The sequence below is a fragment of the Dromiciops gliroides genome, chromosome 3 (assembly GCF_019393635.1).
Source record: "Dromiciops gliroides isolate mDroGli1 chromosome 3, mDroGli1.pri, whole genome shotgun sequence".
In the NCBI taxonomy this organism is placed as follows: Eukaryota; Metazoa; Chordata; class Mammalia; order Microbiotheria; family Microbiotheriidae; genus Dromiciops; species Dromiciops gliroides.
In genome coordinates this window covers 384,416,750-384,427,777 of record NC_057863.1, presented here as the reverse complement: position 1 = coordinate 384,427,777, position 11,028 = coordinate 384,416,750, and the positions used below count along the sequence as shown (strand labels likewise).

Genomic DNA, 11,028 nt, shown 5'->3' with positions numbered 1-11,028 from the left:
AAAAATACATAAAACAAGCTACTGACAGGATCAGTTGGAAGTAATTAACAAAGTGAAGGCACTGTAATTAAGAAGGTTTGGGGAAGGTTTCCAGTAGAAGGTGGGATTTTAGTTGGGATTTAAAGGAAGATGGGGAGGTCTGTAGTCAGAGAAGATGAGGGAGAGTATTCTGGATATGGGGGAACAGCCAGAAAAAAAATGGTCAGGGCTTAGAGATGGTGTGTTTTGTTCATGGAATAGCCAGGATGTCAGTGTCACTAAATTGAAGAGTATATCTCATGGAATGAGAAAGATGAAGACTGGAAAGTTAGGAGAGTTAGGTTATGAAGGGACTTGAGCATTTTGTATTTTATTCTGGAGGCAATAAGAAGCCACTGTAATTTAGTGTTTGTGTGTGTGTGTGTGTGTGTGTGTGTGTGTGTGTGTGTGTGTGACATCAGGCCTGTGCCTTAGGAAAAGTGTTTTAGTAGCTTACTGGAGGATGGATTGAAGTAGGAAGAGACTCAAGGTTGGCAGACCCACCAGCAGGTTATTGCAATAATCCAGGTGTGAGATACTATGGGGCTGTACCAAATTTGTGGAAGTGTCAAAAGAGAGAACGGGGTATCTGAATCCCATTTGCAAACCTGAAAGCTTGGGAGTAGGTAATAATACCAAAATGTTCCATAGTCCTCAAGGCTGATAAAATAAAATAAACAGGGGATGACATTTTACCTCTTCTCTTCTATCTCTTCTGTTTTTATATACAATTGGCCAGGTCATTAAGTGATCTTGCTTGGGGTATGATGACAAATAGATATTGTCAATACGTGGGACACTTAATTTAGGGGGGAGAGAAATCACAGTATTAACATTTCAGTCATAAAGAAACATAAATCAGCAAGCGATCATGTGATTTTACCAAAGTATTCTTTGCTTTGCCAATAGATTCATGACAGGTTCTTTTCAATAGTAAGTGCACTCCCCCAGTGCACTTAAAATATAATTCAATTTAACAAAATGTGATTTGCACACAAATTTTCAGTAGCCTGCCAAGACTGCAGAAAATGACATATACCTGTAATTTGCTCAGGGAGTCCACGATCTCTTTCCTATCATAACATTGCATTATGTTGCATTGACTACAGGACAGTGAAGCAGTCACTTGTTAAATGGGAAAATGGTGGCCAGACAGAGTTTGTGTAGCTTGACAAAGATTCTTGTATTGGCCCTAGAAGAATTACAGTTCTAGATCTGTCTTCTCCCTACATGTTACTGGCTATGAATTAAGTACATGTATGGCTTTTCATTCAGACCCAAAACGCTCTGCTTCCAAACATTTTTGTTTTAGTTACAGACACATATCAGAATTGCTGATAAAAAACTGGTAACACTTATGATTCTGTACAATCATTTTTCTTCCCATTCATTGTCCTCCACCCCCACCCCTCCTGCTTCATGCCCTTCATTAGAACTACATTACCTTCATATATTATGTCTAGAAAGAACTTAACTGGGTAAGTGTTCCAGTAGTTTATCTCATTTAATTCTAACAAGAGACCTATTGAGAGAGCTAAAGTGGATAGCATATTTTCCATTTAACAGATAAGGAAACAAACCCCTAGAAAGATTTAGTAATTTCGTTAAGGTCTTACAATTAGTTAGTGGGAGAACTTGAAAAAGAACCCAAGACTTCTAACTACTGGTGATTCAGTCAATAAAGAATAAATATCTATTATGTGTCAAGCACTGTAAAAGCTAGGGATACAAAGAAAAGAAAATAATTCCTGCTATCAAGGAATTCTTGTTCCAGTGAGGGAAACATTGTGCAAATGACAATTTGCAAACAAGTTACATATAGCATAAATTGGAAATAAACAGAAAGAATGCACTAGAATTATAAGACGAAGAAGGCTTCCTGTAGGCGGTAAGGTTTTTAGCTGGGTCCTGAAAGAAGCCTGGGATACCAGGAGGCAGAAATGAAAAGGGAGAGCTTTCAAGGCACAAAGGACAGCCAGGGAAATGCCTAGAGGTGGATGAGATACAAGTAGATTTGAGAATCAGCAGTATAGAGAGCATCTGAATGTGGATGAGACCACCATATGAATTAGTGTAGAGATACAGTCCTGTGGGATAATTAGGGTTAGCCTTCCAGTAAAGAAGACTGAAGAGGAGCTATCTCACAAGTAGGAGAAAGAACAGGAAAGGATAGGGTCACAAAAATCTAGAGGGAAGGAAGTATCAAGGATTAAAGTGTGATCAAAATTGTCTTAAATTTGAGAAAAGGCCATTAGATTTGACAATTAAGAGATCATTAGTAACTTGGGAAAGAGAAGTTTCAGATGAACGATGAGGTAGGAAGCTAGACTGTAGATAGTAAAAAAGAGAGCGAGAGGAAAGAAAGGGGAAGCATATTTTATAGACATTGTTCTCAAGAAGTATAGCCATAAAATGGAAGAAAGTTTGAAGGGAGGGTTATCTAATGATGGGAAGACGGTTACATGTGTCAGCAATCGGGAAACATCCTGTAGACTGGGAGAGATTGAAGACAAATTGGGAAGTGGGGATGAAAAAGGGGAAGTTAAGATGAAATAGGATAATTTGTATTTGTTGAGGCATTAACCCAGAAAGGACAAAGGAAACTTCATTATATCAGACAGGAGTGGAGGTGGAGATAATGGCAGAGGACAAGTAGGGGCTATGAATTAAGGAGGAGGGGAAAAAGAAAAGCTCTTGGCAAATGGGTTCACATTTTTGAGTGAGATTTGAGGTAAGAATCTGAGCTGAGAGCTTTACAGGGAGGGGAAGGAGCCGTGCAAGGTTTAAGAAGACATGAAAAGTATGGGAGATCCACTGTAAGAAGTAAGATGTGGAATGGTGGATCAGTTAGCTCATTGTTAAAGGATTGCCTTTCAAGGACTCCAATGTGGGCTCAATTTAGATTAGGTAAAAAATTTGTGGTGGATCTATTCAGCAGTTTCCTTATTTTCTCCTGCTTCATTCAAAAGCATTCATGTGGGAAAAGAGACAGCAGATGGTGGGAATAATCAAAGGCTGAGACTTGGCAATATTTTTTAAGTATAGCATGCAACACATTTTATATATGTATATACACTTAAAATAGTCCTCCTTTATCTTTCTACTATGATGCCAAACATATCCATTACCACTGATAAAAATGGCAAAGGGAGCCATGCAACAAACCAAGAGGTTCACTGAGAAGCATGAATGTATCCAAATTGTACTAATGGGAAAATAGGAAAATGTAATAACTTCTGTGGCCTATATATTTCTATCTAAGGAAGAGAGTGAGATGGAGCCAGAGGGAGAAGAGGAAGGGAAGATAGAATTACTTGGGGACAAAAAAAAAGATAGGGCTCCTTTAAAAATGCTTGTAGTAGGAAATCCAGAAGTGTCCCATCTCTCCCCCTTGTAGACTGTGGAAGGCAATTCAGTTGTTTAGACAGGGGAGATTATGCAAACAAGATCAGGACCAGGACTATTCAGATAGGAGAAGGTAAGTCAATTTTAGAATTCATCACAATGGGACCCCAGTAGAAGGAGAAAGAACTTGCTTAGAAAGTTTGTTCTGTCCTGTATTCAGACCTCTGGCCTCCTAAGCCATTTTTCCATGCTTCCTTCTAAGGTATGGGGAGAATATATACCATATGTATATGTATATATATGTATGTATATATATATATAATATGTATGTGTGTGTGTATATATATATGTATATGTATATGTATATATATATATATATATATATATATATATATATAATATGTATGTGTGTGTGTGTGTGTATATATATGAACTTTATTCTAACACCGCCCTTCAGGCAGGAAGGGTAGGAGTGGGTCATGATTTTCATTTTGGACCCCCTCCTCCCAAAAAAAGACACACAGGGACATCTAACCTTAGCCCCCAACAACATCAGAAAGAGAAACGACTCAAAGCATTGGTGCAGAGCAGTGGCAGAAACATTGGCACTTGCATGTGCAGTGACAAGATAGGCCCACTATAAGTCAAAGCTTAGTTTAATATAAAATTGATTGACTCCTCTACATTGTTGTCTGTATAAACTTTTTTATCACTGTGAAGCTCCTTTGCAGGTAAGGCTTAGAGAGCTAGAGGATGACATTGTTGGGAAAAATCTTTCTTAATAGCTGGCTACAAGAGTGAGGCTAATGTACCTAAGCATCGACAACAGAAGGATCTGGTCCTTCAGAGCCATTTCATGCAGTAAAGTTTTTCTATTCCCCTCTTCTCATCCCCACTAAACATCCCAGGAGGGGAGATGCTGACTGATGTCCCTGGGAATAGTAAATGGTGGTGCTCCATCTGTCATGGAGAATCAGTGATTATGAAGGAAGTATCAACAGCTTTGCTGCATTCATGATATTCCTTGTACTATTTCTACTTATTCTCTCCTTTTTTTAACCTAATAGACTCATTATGAAATGTGAAAATTTGATATCACCTACCACATGATTGCTTAGCACTCTTCCAGATGTGGAAGAGGTCAGAACCTAGTACTGGACATTGCTTTGCTTCTGTACAGATTATATCAGTTGACCCTGACAGGTAGATGGCAGAGATATAGAACTGGGTTGGGAATAGGTTAGGATGAGGTAATTAGTCTCAGAAGAAGCTGGCTAGGGGGTAGCAGCTTAATATAGAAAAATTCTAAAACTGGAATAATAAGAGCAATAATAAAAAAGAGGAGGGGTTGGAAATGAAGGAGGAAAATAAACTCCATAACTTAAACTATACTATAGAATAATATTAATTTTTAAAAATGGTACTGGTTACAAATAGAAAAGAATATCAATGGAACAATCTAGAAAATAAAGAAATTTTTTTAATGAACTAAAAAGCCCAGGGTTCATTAACCTTCCAAAAATTAACTACTTACCAAAGAGCTCCCTATTACACAGGAATTGTTGGGAAAACTAGAAAGCATTCTGGTAGAAATTAGGTTTTAAATGACTTTTTTATACTATATACCACAAACCAATTCAAAATGGATGTGATCTAACTATTGGAGATCATAACTTTAAAAACAGAAGAGAAGCAGAAAATATATCTTTCATTGGCATGGTTAAGGAAATAATTTTTAACTAAATAAAGAATATATATGTTTACAGAAGATAAAATAGACAACTTAAATATATTCAAATAAAAATCTAATGCATAAATAAAATTAATAGAACTAATATAAGTATGGAAGTAGTAGACTGTGGGAAAAAATGTTTGTTTCACATATCTCTGATAAGTAACTGACACCTAAGAAATACAGAATGTTCTCTTTTTTTCCATCTTAATAGTATTATATTTTTTTCCAGTTACATGTAACACTAGTTTTCAACATCTGTTTTTATAAGATATTGAGTTCCAAATTTTTCCCTCCCTCTCTTCTGATATAGGTTATATATGTACAATCACATTAAAGATCTTTCCATGTTAGTCAAGTTGTGAAAGAAGAATCAGAACAAAAGGGGAAAACCTAGGTTCCTAGCTTGATTGAAATAACAGGCTTAGACGATATGTATTATATATCTCTATCTATCTACCATCTATCTCTGCCTCTATTTCAGTCTTCTTAAATGAGGAGTACTAAATTTTATGAGAATTACTAGGAGGGGATTACAGATAATATTGTACAGTAAAAAAGCATACTGAACTTATAGAGCATCATCAGACCTGAATTTTAATCCTGCCTCAATTGAGATCTCTGACAAGTTCTTTTACTTTTCTAGGCCTCAATTTATATCTATCAAGTGATAGATTAGATGACTCTTAAGATCCATTATCTATAATTATAAAATTCTATGAAAGTATAAATAGAGTTATCAGCTGACAATATGAATGTTAAGTATGGATAACATAGTTGAAAGGACAAAAGTAGCTTGTCAGCAATTATTTTTTGTTGTTGTTGTTTTGTTTTGTTTTGTTTTTTGCTGGGGCAATGAGGGTTAAGTGACTTGCCCAGGGTCACACAGCTAGTAAGTGTCAAGTGGCTGAAGCTGGATTTGAACTTTTTTTTTGTTTATTTGTTTGTTTTTGGTTTTTTTGCTTGTTTTTTTTAATAGAATTTTATTTTCCAAAATATATATATAAAAACTAATTTTAACATCAATTTTTAAAAAATTATGGTCCAACTTCTCTTCCTCCTCCCTTCCCACCCCCCACCCACTAGAACTCGAGCATTTCAAAATAAGTTATACATGAGTATATTCCCACATTAGCTAGGTTGCAAGAGAAAACAGTCAAAAAACTCCCAAAATTTCAGACTGAGGAATTGTCAAAGAGGAAAAAAAAATTTAAAAATGTGTTTCCAGGGGCAACTAGGTAGTGCAGTGGACAGAGCACCAGCCCTGGAACCAGGAGCACCTGAGCCCAAATCCGGCCTCAGACACCCAACACCTACCAGCTGTGTGAACCCGGGCAAGCCACCCAACCCTAATTGCCTGACAAAAAGAAAAGAAAAGAAAAATGTGTTTCCATCTATTTTCAGATACTATCACTTCTTTCTATGTAGATAGGTTGCCATTTTCATAAGTCCTTCAGGGTTATGTTGGACCATTGCCTTGCTGAAAATAACCGCATGCTTCCCAGCAGATCATCTTACACTATTGCTGTTATTTTGTATACAGTACATTTCACTCTGCTTCAGTTCATGTAGGTCTTTCCAGGTTTTTCTGATAGTATCCTGTTCATCATAACCTACATAAAGTACCTTAAACTTGACAAAGAATTTTCTTCATATTAGCAATTCTTACCAAAATGGAGTACATCTCATCTAGAGATGAAAGGCCTAATATTCTTCAGCTTGACAGTTCTATAATATATGATTGTTTATATTTGTTTCAACCTTTGATTCTTTAATATCATAAAAACTTTATTAAAAAAGTATTTCTTGGCATTGCTAAGGAGTAGGAGCCATATCTTGACCATGGTAAGAAATGTGTTGTTGTTGTTGTTGTTGTTGTTGTTATGTTGTTTCAGTCATATCTGACTCTTCATGAACCCATTTGAGGTTTTTGTGGCAAAGATATTGGAGGGGTTTGCCATTTGCTAGTTCAGATTATTTTACAGATGAAGAAACTAAGGCAAACAGGGTTAAGTGATTTACCAAGGGTATTATAGCTAGTAAGTGTCTGAGGCCAGATTGCAATTCAGGAAGTTGAGTCTTCCTAATTCTAGACCTGGTACTGTACCACCTAGCTGCCCTAGGAAAAGACTAGAGCCTACAGTAGCCAGTTGGAATATAATCCCATTACCTTGAAGGACTGGCAAATAAAAATTAAACGAAGAGGTAAAGCAGAGAGGTATGAAATATAGTGTATAAAGAAGTAAGGTGAAAGAAAAGGACAAAAATCTCAAGTGAGATTGGAATTCAAGGAGGAAGGCTATAGAATCTAAGACTCAGAGCTATTATGTAAATTGCCCACTGTCACATTCCTACAAATGATGCTTTTATGTAGCCTGTGATAGAGATACCTAATGATACCCCTAGAATGGTGATAATCTGCCGTAAGGACTGGAACTAAAGGAACCTTCTGCTGGGGTATTAGAAAGACACTAAATCTGAATAGAACCTAGAATTATCATAATTTTTTTCTTCTCCCTGTAATAGGAGTGTCAAATATGTGGGCAGGGGGCCCAGAAAATAGATTAAGATATAATTGGGGGGCAGCTAGGTGGTGCAGTGGATAGAGCACTGGCCCTGGAGTCAGGAGGACCTGAGTTCAAATCCGGCCTCCGATATGTAATACTTACTAGCTGTGTGACCTTGGGCAAGTCACTTAACCCCAATTGCCTCACTAAAAAAAAAAAAAAAAGAAAGAAAAGGTATAATTGGGAAGTATTTAATAGAATAAAAAATAAAACAGAACATATATAATTTTAATATGTAGTTTCTAAGTCAATATGTCATCCTCAGGCATCTTTATGCAGTTTATTACCACCACCCTAGGGGTACCTCCCAAATCCATTTTTTTAATTTTATTTTTTATGGCACCAATTTTCAAAAAAAGATTTTGTTTTCCAGGACAAGAATTGTATTTCTACTTGTTAACAATATTGATAAAGTCCAATGTTGTTCATTACTATCTGTCTGCACACATTCAAGTATTGAGAATGCCCAGATTTATACACTAGTTTAAATGTTACTTTTAAATTTCCACTGCCTTGGCTATACATTTAATTCATTTGATGTTTTTGAAAACTACATGGAATTCTCTTTCTTCTGGTGTGTTTAGTCAACCTCTTCAGTGGTGGGTACAGAAGAAACACCTCCACACTGAGCCACACTATTCACTGGGAAGTTGCCAGGTGACATGCCCCTGCACTTGGGTATAGCTTACTAATGATGAGGTTTCAGAACTTCTTCAAATATTTTTGCTGATGCCCAGATTCTTCCTTCTCAGTAACCTAGCTCTTATCAAGCCAGTTGATTATTTCTTTGCATTTGTCAAAAGTCTTCTGTTTGTTTTCTTTTGCCAATTTTGCACTGGAATTTCTTATCCTCGATGGTAGTCTTGTTGTTGACAGCATAAGAGACAAGAGAGTTCTTGGAAGACTCTAGTCTCTCTACTTCTCATCTTCAGTCTTGTTTTTTGAAGTCTTCTGAGACTCAACATCTTTGTTCAGATTAGCTTTATCTTTGGTGGTTGTGATCTTATTCTCCTCTTGTCTCTTATAGACAGCAGAAACATTGTATGAATGTCAGCATGTGTCAAATGTGACTTCAATATAAGGAACATCCTAGGGACAGGGGGTATTCCTCCGAGCTCAAACTTGTCAAGAAGTTTGTTATACTTTGCCATTGCTCTCTTACCTTGATAAACCAGAATAAGCAAACCAAGTCAGTTATCTGAGTAGATAAAGATCAAGATCTGTTTCTGTCTGGTAGAGATGATGATATTGATTAGAACTATCATAATTCCACCAGCAATTTCAATACCAAGGGGAAAAAAGCGTGACATAAAATAGCAGCAAGTTCTATACATTCGCAGATTTATCTCCAGAGAAGATGGAAGCCTAGACAGTTATACCTTAGGCATAACTAGGATTTGGATTGATTCTCTTGTTGAAACTCTTGCTATTTAAGAAGTTCTGTAAAAAATCTGGATTTGGAGGATCTGAGTGTAGCCACCCATTGTGTTGACATCATGAATTTATGATTTATCTAGCTTAGCATCCCTTAGGTCTTTTTCCCACAGAGTTCAGTACACCTCAGATGAGGTCAGCATTCAGCTACTTCTTCAAAATAGGAATGGATAATAGAAGTATAGAAGTTCCTATCTTCACTAAGGGAGTCAATATCAAAACTGACCTGGGTATTGGAAGACAGAATGCTCTTTGGATGTTCACAAATGGTGAACAAATAGCTGGCAGTCTTCTTGTTCTCATTGAGGTCTGTCTTGTGCTTTTACTTGAACTAAGCAATGAAATGGTTGACCACATCATTGTCAAAGTATTCTCCACCCAAGTGGGTATCTTACAATGTGGAATTGACTTCAAAGACATCAAATTGAATGAAAAGAACGAAAATATCAGGGTGGCTAGGTGGCACAGTAGATAGAGCACCATCCCTGGAATCAGGAGGACCTGAATTCAAATCCGGTCTCAGACACTTGACACTTACTAGTTGTGTGACCCTGGGCAAGTCACTTAACCCCAATTGCCTCAAAAATTAAAAAAAAAGAATGAAAATATCAAAGTGCCACCTCCAAGTTCAAAGTTCAACATATTGGGGCAGCTAGGTGGCACAGTGGATAAGAGTACTGGCGCTGGAGTCAGGAGTACCTGAGTTCAAATCCGGCCTCAGACACGTAACACTTACTAGCTGTGTGACCCTGGGCAAGTCACTTAACCCCAATTGCCTCACTAAAAAAAAAAAAAAAAGTTCAACATATTTATGTTGACATCAACCCTTTTGTCCAAGGCCATAAGAAATAAGCAGCAGTGGTTGGCTCAATGATGATTTGGATCACACTGAGATGAACGATGGTTCCAGAATCTTTGGTGGTCTTTTATTGGGAAATATTAAAGTAGGTTCTAGTATAATGATGACAGCATTTGTGACAGCCTTACCGGCATAAACTTTGGCAATTTCTTTCATCTTGGTTAAGAGCACAATAGAAACATGATTTTGATAGAAACTTTAGTCTCCCCTTTGTGTTCCATTTGGAACTTAAACCTGTCTATAACATTCTCTACCATGAAAGGTGAATGCTTCCTGTCTGATTATACAACTGCATCATTACATATGCAAACAATCAGATGTTTGACATCAAAGACTGTGTTGGTAGGTTCATTGCAATGTGATTCTTTTTTTTTTTTTTTCAGAGCAATGAGGGTTAAGTAACTTGCTCACTTTCACAAAGCTAGTAAGTGTCAAGTGCCTGAAGCCAGATTTGTACTCAGGTACTCCTGAATCCAGGGCAAGTGCTTTATCCATTGCACCACTTAGCTGCCCCCTGCAATATGATTCTTTATGGTATCACTGTTTAAATGTTCTCTGTTGATGAAGGCAATGCAGGTTAGAGCAGTTCTATTTCCTTGAACATTAGCAATGATCTCCACTTTCCCATGCTGGAGGATTCCCAAATAGGAATAAGTCTTGCCAATATCAATTCCAACTGTGGATCCCTTCAATCTGGGTCCTGGGAATATTTAGGGATTTGGATCTAGGTGCTTTTGAGTAAGAAGGGCTGTTGCTGTGCTGAGTAATCCCTCATTCCTATTTAAGTTTGACTCTACTGTCCTACATCATAATTGACTCAGTAACCACACCAAGAATGACCTCAGACCATACCTCCAGCATGTACCACATACAACACAATCATCATTCAAGAAAAGGAACATGAAAGCTTAAGGTCCATCATCTCTCCTTCTTTTTCTCCTTTCTCATTCAATTTTGTCTTTATAGACCATATATTCTCTGTTCATCTACCCTGAAAAGTGACAGAGAGTTGATATTAACAATATCAGTGATTCTGTGAACATCTAAATAAAAACATTTGAATGCCTTTTTCT

At 37.0% G+C, this 11,028-nt stretch overlaps 1 pseudogene; it reads right to left on the bottom strand.

The window, feature by feature from the left end:
• Nucleotides 1-9,042: 9,042 nt before the first annotated feature.
• On the bottom strand, nt 9,043-9,738 carry LOC122747649 (annotated as a pseudogene).
• Between the last annotated feature and the right edge of the window lie 1,290 nt (nt 9,739-11,028).